Here is a 10352-nt window from a genome sequence, read left to right as displayed (position 1 = left end):
GCTCAGCTGAATTGTTTCTACAGCAATTACTTAAGAGGGGGATAAATTCCCTTCCTGAGCACTATAGTGGTTAGTAAGATGAGTCATAAAATTGGATGTAAAAGGCATGCAATTTTATTTCTCCTACTACCACAGCTTCCTCTAAAATGTCCTCATAGTAAACTGCACTCCCTAATTTGCTAAGTGCTGTAGGAAGGCATTTTAGTAAGTCGTGGCCTGTTAGCTGACCAGAGAACCGGTTCAATTTTCAAAATCTGAAATATTTCAATAATGTTATTAAGACTGGTTTTAGCCCCCTTGGTAGTATATCTGTGGGTTATGGGCTGCCCTGTTCAAAGTCCTTACTGAGGCTCAAGGGCCTTTCCTCACTGTGAGCTTTGGTAAGCCAAAATGCCACGCATTTCTAATGCACAATTGCCCAAGGCCAATGGATCCATTCCCAAATGAGGGGATGAGAGGGCCAGACAAAGCTAGGCCCACCAGGGAAAACGCCAAACCTGGAACTCATGACGCAGTCACCTGAGCTCCGATGGGACTGAGCCATCTTTCCCCTGTGGGCTCGCCACCCACAGTACTTGTGGCTACCCCTTGGGCAGCCCCACCTGGCGCCCGGAGCTGCTGTGCTCATCGACTATCCAACCTCCCGGCGGTGTCCAGTCCCCTGGGCTCCAGCACTTCCCGCTCTGCCTTCATGCTTCCTCAGTGTCGCCTCGTACGGAATCCAGCTCCAACGGGTTTTGCCCAGTCTTTTCATCTTTACGCTTAAAACCTCGGCACAGACCTTCATCGCTCTTGCATTCTGCACGTCTGCAAAAATCAGCGTCCCGTGTTCAAAGCCAGGTTGCGGGGTCAGTTTCAGCTGCGGCAGCTCTTCTCACCAGTCAGCAGAGCTTCGGCAGCCTTTGAGAGCCGGCGTGGCTGACCCTGAAGAAATGTATCCTGCGGCAGCCCCTGTGGGCAGGACATTCTTTCCCCAGCACGGCATTTCCAACTATTCTTCTCTCAAAGAATTTCTGATTTTCCACCCTAGATTCTTCTGTGGATAACGCTCTGCCCTCACTCCTATTGCCCCCTGGCAAAGGGCCTCATTTCTCTTTACTATCACTAAATCTCTTTATTGACTACAGCAGCACAGCGGGGCACAGCAGTGCACACCTGTGATCCAGGCGCTAGGGGAGGCAGAGGCAGGTGGATCTCTGTGAGTTTGAGGCCAGCCTGGTCTACAAAGCAGGTCCAGAACAGCCAGCAGCCTGGTCTGTGTCCACTGTGGTGGTTTTGGTCAATGAGGCACAAGCTGGGGTCATCTTGGAAGAGAGCAGAGGAAACGCCCCATTAGGGTGGACTGTGGGTGTGTCTGTGGGACATTTTCTTGATTAGTGATGGGGGTTCAGCTTTGCAGGGGTGGGAAGACAGCAGATCAGTCTCTACATCAATGAGCCTCACATCTCACACAAAACGTTAATTGACAGTGAGTAACAGAACTGCGCAGAAGTAAGACTATTTAAAAACATACCAAGAACAGCATTGCTACTGTCCTACACAAATAATTCTTGAATATAAAGTCAAAACACAACACTAGGAAATAAATCAATTTGAAATTAAAGCTTTTGTTTGTGAAAGGCATGATCTTTGCAAACTTCAGTGGAACTTTAAATACAATAAAGGATTTGTGTGTGAACCACTGAGAATCTTTAATAACCTCAGAGGTAATAAAACAACTCAGTGTGAAGTGGGGAAATGCTTGAGCAGGCACAAATCTGACGGACACGTCATCATATCCACAGCTTAGTGTTCTTAGCCATAAAGTAAATGCTGAATAAAACCACACAGCTAGAGATGGAATCTTAAGTGAGTGTTTAAATGAGTGAATATGTAACATTGAGGGCCAGAGGAAAAACAGGGAGAGTTATGGGGGCACAAGATGAAAAGTTCCCCCAACTCTACTGTCTGGTTGAAACTGTTCATTACCTGAGAATCAATAATTCCAGTTCAGTTAACATTCGCTGTGAACATTGCCAACACAGAGGCAATATTTATTTTGTACAGAAATACTTTCAAATACAGATTAACAGCATTTCTAACACGTTTTCCCCAGTGGACTTTGTTGATCTACACTTAAGAGTTCATCAGTTTCCCAGCTGCAAAGCAGATTGACTAACTGCTATCACTCCAGATGTACAGAAAAGTTGTGTGGTCAGTGGGCCGTTTCTAGCTCCCATCAGCATGATGTGACCGCAGAGCAGCCACCTGGACCAGGCAGCACTGTATCTGTTTCCTGTGGTGCTGAGGCTGGAACTCCTGGCTTGTTCAGAAGAAGAATGCCCTCCACACTCCCTGGAGGTCAGCTCCCAGCATCCTAGGCCCCAGCTCTCTCCAGGTGGCAGCCCCCGAGTGCATGAATTTGTACAAATCCACTCTGCACACTTGAATGATGCATTTCCCAGTCTATAAATAATAGCCGACCTTTTAGAGAAACTGTTAGACCACAGTTTGGAGATGTAGGCACATGATCTCTGTTCCTTGAAAGTCTCTGGACTGTGGTTTTCTTAAACAAACAAACAAAAAATTTGCTTGATATTCTCTTCACGATACACAAAATAATTCGCGTTTTCAATCTTTTCAAGTTATTGTTATTTTCCTGGCAAAAAGCTTATTCAATCTATCACTTGAGGCTGACTGTGAGAATCTGACATCCGCCCCTGAACCAGTTTGCCCCACAAACACAAGCAGATTGGGATAAACCTTCAGTGAGTCCATCCTTTCACAAGGATGGCAGACACTTAGTCTGAAAATGTGATAACCAGCCTTATGTCTGGCTTTTCTCAAAATTAAATAATCTGATCCTCACAGCAACACACACTGCTTTGTAGCAAGAACTTCCCCGAGTTTTGAGCTCCTCGGGAAGAAACAGAGCAGGGGTGGACTAAGGGCCGGGGAACATCTGGGCCCTGGCTGCCTGGGAGCCAGACACTGATTTGAATGTGATACCACAGTGAGGCCACGCCCCAAGTTAAATACTGCTGAGTCACTTCATGGGTTTGTAACTCTATTTTCATGTAGCCTGAAGTGTACATTGGAATACACACATTGTTCCTGTTTCCTGTAAATATTGTGGTAAGATGAACACAGGAGCGAAATGAAAACTGGTCTGGCATCCTGCTGTACCCTGCACCTTGCCCTGGACAGTGTCACGGTGACCTCATGGTGGTTTGAACAGTACACTAGAGCCACTGCCTTATCTTGTGCTTGGCGAACCTGCACCTGTTCCTTCTGGGCCTGTCATGTCCACCTGTCAGGCCAGACAACTGGTGTGGCCCCTGCGCTGAGCACGGCAGGTGTGAGGCTGGATCACACGCAGCTGACAGCCTGACACTCATCCACATATGGCTGGAGGCTCACACCTTGCCCAGCAGGTCTCCCCACCTGTCGGTGGCTCTTCGGTCATGAGTCTGGCTTTGGCCCTGCCTGGGATTTATGCTGCTTCAGCTTTCCTCAGCCGTGGCTGACTTTAGTGCTGCTGGGTAAAAATCTCAGCTCTTGATCTACGTTCAGACTAATTCTTAGACAGAACTACAGCACTGACTCTGTGTGCCCACCCTCCCGGGCTTCCCGGGCAGTTCCCCGACAATCCTGGGAGAAGCAGTTAGGTCCAAACAAGAGTGATAAGTGGACAACCAGCACACAGAAGCCATCAGCTCAGTCTCAGAGACAGAGTGAGTGGACAGCAATTAAGGTATCTGGCTTTTCTAAATAAATACTAACCATATTTCTTTTTGCTTCCTTCCTCCCTCCTCTCTAATACTGTGGCTTTCTATGTGCTAGGCAGATGCTATACCTCTGAGCTACATAACCACCATGCTTTTAAATGCCATTTTGTGTCAGGTCCTCCTTAACCTGGTCTTGAACTCACTCTGTAGTGTAGCAGAGACTTAAACTTTCCAAATGCTTTGCCTCAGCCTCCTAAGTAGTGGGTATTAGGCTCCCCTCACTGTCAAGGACTCCCCAATCTGTAAATGTATTCAATAGGAAACAACCCCATCTAGCTTCACTGGGATGGGGTGGGGCCTGACCACTTCCACCACCAAAGCTGCCCCAGCATCCGCCTCCTGGTAGGCACCAGGAGGTAGAGCCTTCCTCTGCAGGCTTCTTGGCCCACCTCCCCTCCTGGGAGTCTTCCGGGTTGCTCACCTTCTGAGTAGCCGGTCTCAGGACATCGTGGGTGATCGCAGGAGAAACTGGACCTTGATGGAGGTGCTGGACGCCCTAGGTGGTAGGGACCCAGTAGAAATGTCTCTGGGCAAGCTCCCCTCTAACACCGAGACCTCGACACTTAAGAGACTGTGTGGCATTCGTGGTATGATGGTTGGGCACACTCTTCTCTGCCAGATCCCAGTGTTTGGACACGGGCACACCCTTCTGGGCTGCCATCACTCACTCCTTAGTGGGGGTTCAGAAGCGGTACTTGGGCTCTCTTTGTGCATCAGCATCCTGGAAGCTGCAGGGTCCAGGGCCATAGCTGGAAAGGAGGGGCGTGCAACACGCTTTTTAAAGTGGAATTTCAACAGAATTTCTCCAGACAAAGAGAAGTGCTCAGGCGTGTGGACTGGACATTGTTGGGCATTGTTGAATTCCTCATGCCTCTGTAAAGTCTTGGGCATACTTGTCAGCTGCTCTGGTTTAGCTTTGCCATCTCCCAACACTAAACCCAAAGATGCACCAGCATGTTTGGTGAAATAACACCAACAACATGCTTACAACATGCTTACCTCACACTTACAGCATGCTTACTCTATGGTTCCTCTGCATTACACGTCTCACGAGCACCCATGATTGATGAGTGAATCTTAACAAGGGAAGAAGTGCAGTGCTGCTCTGGAGATTCAGAGAGACTGAAGGGCACAGTGAGGACTCTTGTGGCACATGCTGAGAGCGTACTCTGTGGCAGAGTGCTCAGGGGAAAGCCTGAGTTTGATCCCCAGCACCACATAAATTGGATGTGATCATGTGCACATATAACCCCAACACTTAGGGAGAGGAGACTATATGATCAGAACAGTCATTCTCAGCTAGGCAGCGAGTTTGTACATGACTTGGGGTGCATGAGGCTCTCTCTCAGTTAGGAGGGCAATGGAGAGACGGCTCAGTGGTTCCCAGCACTTGGTGCACGGTTGTGAGGGCAGGAGTTCAGAGCCCAGCACCGTGTGTGTAGGGGAGGACCTTGCCTCAAAAAAAATAGAGAGTAACGGGGGAGGATTCCTACTCCTTGTATTGGTTTCTGTGTACGAATGTGCACATAGATATAAACAAACAAACAAGCAAGAGATTGCCACAATCCCACAACACACGGTGTGAGCTGTGCTGCTGTTAACGTCTGCCCTGATAGGTAGGTGGCTGCAGATTGACGCCACACAGATAAACACATCTCTTTCAAACCTCTGAGGTAATCCCTGAGGTTATGGAGGAATTGTTAGGAAAACAAGAAAGAAAATAAAACTTTAAATTTTCTTATGGAATAAACATAACTTGATAAATCTATCTGAAGAAATAGCACACAATTGTAGTTGGCCAAGTTCATATTTGATTCTGAATTCTACATTTTATGTCATGATGACCCCCAGTCTACATTTGGTAATCTTGTTTAAAATCATCTCCACGTTAAAATTTATGTTTCAGATACACACACACCCACACACACATTCATATCTAGGAAGGTATCAACTATCTACCGTTTGTCACCTTGGTTTTGACCTATCACTTACCTTCTGAAATTTTACCTACACTGCGAGCCGTGCCCCACACTGCGCCTCCTTTACGGTTCACCAGCTTAAGTCTGCAGCGGTGGTGCGGCCCTGGAAAAGGGGGGGGTAATGTGCGTCAGGGACACAGTAAAGAAACCGCCGGCACGGCTGCTTTGTTACTGGGGGGAAGATTTTATTGTTAGCAAGAGAGGGAAAATATCCAGAAGCATCTGGAAGATTTCAGAACAGAGAGAATTGAAATCAGAGCAGACATGGTCGGAGCTGTGAAAGTGAGAAAGCCAAGCCGGAGAGAATGATGGGAATGGCAAGAGAGCAAGAGAATCGGGGGAGCCCAAGAGGATGAGGGGCGGGGGAGGAGAAGAGCAGCGGTTGCCTGCCAGGTTGCACCAAAGCTGAGCAGCTGTGAGGGGGAAGCCAGGGAACTGGAGGGAATTTAGGGTAGAGAAGCGGTGGAAGGGCTCGGATGCTAGCATGGACTTTGAAATGCACACCGATACTTCTGACCTTGAGAGGGCCTGGAGGCTAGCATGAGCTTTGAGGTGCTGACAAGCACCACAGTTTCAGCTTGTTCTGAAACCCTGCACTGAAGTTTGTGGCTGGGTTGCTTTGTAGTGTGCCCTGAGCAGCAGGAATCTCAGTCTAGCCCGAGATCCCAGTGACTAGAAGGGTGGAAAGTTCAGACCCTGACACGGCCCATCAAGGTCACTACATGTCTGCCTTCCCTCTGGAATATTGACCTTCAGCCTTATGAGCACCAAACCCTTACCAGTACTCAGAGCAAGCACGGTGTCGCCTATTTAACCAAGGGAAAGGTGGAAAAGCGATGTCAGCACTGAGTCAGTTCTTGCTGTTTACAGTCATCATTTCCAACTGCTTCACGCTTGCTCTCACCTGCTGGTGTTGACGTCAAAGTTGACTTCCTCGAAAGGGCCGCAAGTTCATAGCGGTGATGTTGACATTCCTGTGGGCTTCCTCAGAGTGTCACATCCACAGCGGTGGGGCTGACAACAGGGTGGACTTCCTCTCCGAAGGCTTAAGTTGATAGTGCTGTTGCTCACGGTAGGAGAGACTCCCTCTGCCGACCCTCCTGTCCTGTGGCAATGCTCACAAGGCAGACCTCCTCCCTGGAGGACCAAGTCAGCAGTCTACTGTGCTTGAAGAATGAAGTTGACAGACGCATTCTGGGGTCACAGATGACGCTGAGTCCCCAAAGACAACACGAAAAGAACAAGGAGTGTTGGATGCGATGTGTCCCTACTGATGGCTCCACACACCTCCTCCAGTGCTGAACGCATTACCATTTCCGTGAAACAGAATGCAAGCAGAAATTGATGCCCAGCAAGAGTGTGAACGCGCCACAAAGTGTTGGTGACAGCACACTTCGCAGGGATGTGACCTTAGAGTTAGCAGTTTCCTCTTGATGTGTGCACAAGATGGCAGTGCCCCCTCCGTTTAGAGGATAAGAATAGCAATGCCAGTCCACTGGGACTGTGCACTCACAGGCTTCTTCATGTCAGTGACCTGCCTTTCTGGCAGAGGCGACACTCTGTCCTGTATTTGCAGGACACAGAACGGGGTGCTTTGCTCCCATACTATAGAAATGTCCCTCTTTGTCTGTGTTGTTTTTTTCTTTTCTTTTCTTTTCTTAATCAACCTTTACTTTACTCCTCCTAATTTGAGTTTTAAATGATACTTATGAATTTTACATCTTAACCTGTATTAGCTGAGGGTAGTTTGGCTGAGTACTTTGCCCTGTGTGCGCTTTCATCTGCAGAGGATGAAGCGTTGGGATCAGTAGTGTCCTCGGAGTGCAGTTAGCAAAGATCCCATGAAGCCCTGTTCGCTGTGTGTTTACACATTGACCAAACGCAACTTCTAAATTTAAGATTTCTACCCTGTTTTTCTGATTTTTGTGTCCGTTTCTACCAGTTCGGGCAAGTATGTGCATACTTGGTGTCTCGCTGTCAATCATCTGCCCAGACTCATTTCTGTTCCTCTTCCTGCTTCACCACCAACAAGAGCTATTCCAAGCCCCCTGATGGGACCCACCCTGCGAGCCTGTGTCGGAGCTGTCCAGGAAGCCTCATGCTGTGGTAGTAATTGACAAGTCGGATGGAGATGACAGGGATCACAGGTTTGCCTTGGAGCAGCTGTGGGTTCTGGCAGCCCCAGCCAGCTGTCCAGGGAGCTATTTTTGGTGCCACACTCTACACAGTGGAGGCGGCGGACAAAGAACCCTTTAGAGGCAATATCATGTCAGATCTTCAGTCCTTTGCTTTTGATTTGGTTTGGTTTGGTTTCTCAGTAAGTTCCTTCTTTGGAGGACTGATATGAAGGTAAATGTTGAAAAAGTAAGGTCAGGAATGTACCATCCTTAGTCTCTTTTCTCTTCAGATCCTACAGCCATCGAAAACTAGAACCTCGTCTGACAAAAGAAGATCCTAATGTTACTGCTGCCTAACAGACACTCACATGCTGACTGCTGTTAGGTACCTGGAGTGCTGATGAACTGTGCAAACCTAGACAAGTACAATCCTTTCCATGTGCAAAACAAGGCTCTCTCTGTCAACCTGAGCTACGTGGGGGAAAAAGGAAAGAAAGGAATAATTAAGACTAAAATAGGAGGAGAAATGAGAGTTAGATGAGATTTACCAGTGAAGAATAAGAAAAACAAAAACAAAACAACAACAAAAACTCCAGCAGGTTCTACTTGAAAATTCAAGAGCTAGGAAGCTAGGAAGAGATCCCACCCCCCTCCAAAACAAACAACCAATGTATGAGCCCATAAAGCAGAAAAGATGAAAAGCCATGTTTTTCTCAACATCCCCAATGTCCAAGTCTTAAAAGCGTTGCCAGCTCGGGGGCTGTCACACTTCTCCATGAGGAATAAACCCAACATACAACATAAGCAGTGTGAGAATTTAAGTGTTTCAGAATGGGAGTGGCTGGCATCATGACAGGGGAAGCAGCGTTCCTGCCAGGGCTCAAAGCTGGGAGGCACCTTCACACACCGCAGGAGTGCTCACACCGCAGGGGTGCTCCTCCTCCAGGGAGGCTCCTTCCTTGTCCTCTCTGTTGTTCATGCTCCAGGCGTCACTGTCGAGGCCTGAGTTAGACCGCAGGCACCACTGCTGTCTCCTATATGTTTTACACATTTTCTCCACTTACAAATTTAAACTAATAAAGTGGACATTCTGCTTCCATTTCACTTTTGCAAAAAAATCCAAGGTTGTGTAATTAGGATGTTTATTTAGAATACTAAATGCTGAAACGGAATTCAAAAGCTGGAAAAAGCCACGAAGCTTTTAAAATCTGTACTCTGTGTGTGTGTTGACTATTGGATGTAGTTCCCCAAGTTCACAAGGCTGAAATTATTTCTTCTTTATCTTGACATGTTATTTCATTACTTAAATTTTAATACATCCTGTATATGCATAGATAATTCACTTTCTGCTACTATTTACTATTGCAATCATACACAAATCACAACAAATTACTGCATCTAATTTGAAAAATCTTAATTATTAAGAATATTTTGATTTAAAACATCCATATATAAAACACATGAGGAAGTACTTACATTAAATGAGATGTAGAGTAATTTATTTAAAAGAAGTATTGACAATAACTTTTAATAGATTAGTAATATTTTGAGTTATATGATATTAAAATTCTTAGGATAGAGGATCTAGAGTTGTAGCTCCCTGGGAGGGAGTCTGCCTGGCATTCAGAAGGTCCTGGGTTCACAGAAGTCCACTTAGGGAAAAGGCTGTTAACAGTATTTCTAAAAGGTGTGCTGTTATAACTAAGTGTAACTGTCAGCTGATGCTCTCACTGTTGTCACTGCTGACATCACAGATGCCAGATGTGACATAGGTGAGTGTCAGATACTGGGTAAATAACTTCTGCTTGTTACACAAAAATAATGTGCCCAGTCAATTCAGATAACATGTTTCCTATATCCTAATCTATTTAACATATGCATTTCCTGTTTCAGTACACATAGAAATACTTGCTTACTTTCTTGGCAGTGTCCTTGCTGAAGTAATGAAGCATCATCCTCTTTCTGCGCACTTCCATCTTCCTGCATGGTGCAGCGGTGGCTTCCAAGCATGCAGCGTCCACACCCAGGATCTAACGTGTGCTGAGCCAGGCCACCCACTGTGTTAAGAGGGAGCTGTTCCCAAGGCAAAGCCTGGAATTTTCCTGGTGCCCACTATCTCACATGACCCCACTGAGCTCTCCAGGCTTGTCAGGCCTTGATTCAAATCCTTTGCTATTTCTGGCAAAACATTTTAAATGCCTGATTGTCCTGTGGATGGAAGTCCTCTTCCTTTCTTCAAATACTGTCCTTTGGGAGCTACGTCCCTGCTGCCCACATTCCACCCCCATCATTTCACCCCATGGTTCTTCCACCTTTGGACAACAGTGACATGGCCTCCAACCTTCATGCCCTTCCTCCCTGCCACCCACCCCTCATGGTAGGGAGCCGGGTTTTCTTTATGTGCTTGTGGCAACTTCTTGGTGAAGGTAAGCAAGCTGCTTTAAATATCTATCCTTCCCTCCTCTCCTGGTCTGCCTGTTTCTCCGTAT

At 47.0% G+C, this 10352-nt stretch overlaps 1 long non-coding RNA gene across 1 annotated transcript; it reads right to left on the bottom strand.

Moving 5' to 3' along the window:
* Positions 1 to 2007: 2007 nt before the first annotated feature.
* LOC132653458 (uncharacterized) lies at positions 2008 to 6022 on the bottom strand. Its single transcript, XR_009591197.1, has 3 exons — positions 5760 to 6022; positions 4189 to 4516; positions 2008 to 2545 (listed from the first exon to the last, which is right to left on the bottom strand). It is a non-coding gene; the product is annotated as an uncharacterized LOC132653458 (long non-coding RNA).
* Between the last annotated feature and the right edge of the window lie 4330 nt (positions 6023 to 10352).

Source organism: Meriones unguiculatus, chromosome 4, assembly GCF_030254825.1.
Source record: "Meriones unguiculatus strain TT.TT164.6M chromosome 4, Bangor_MerUng_6.1, whole genome shotgun sequence".
Classification (NCBI taxonomy): Eukaryota; Metazoa; Chordata; class Mammalia; order Rodentia; family Muridae; genus Meriones; species Meriones unguiculatus.
Note: the sequence above shows the minus strand (reverse complement) of the source record. Positions and strands in the feature narration are given on the sequence as shown.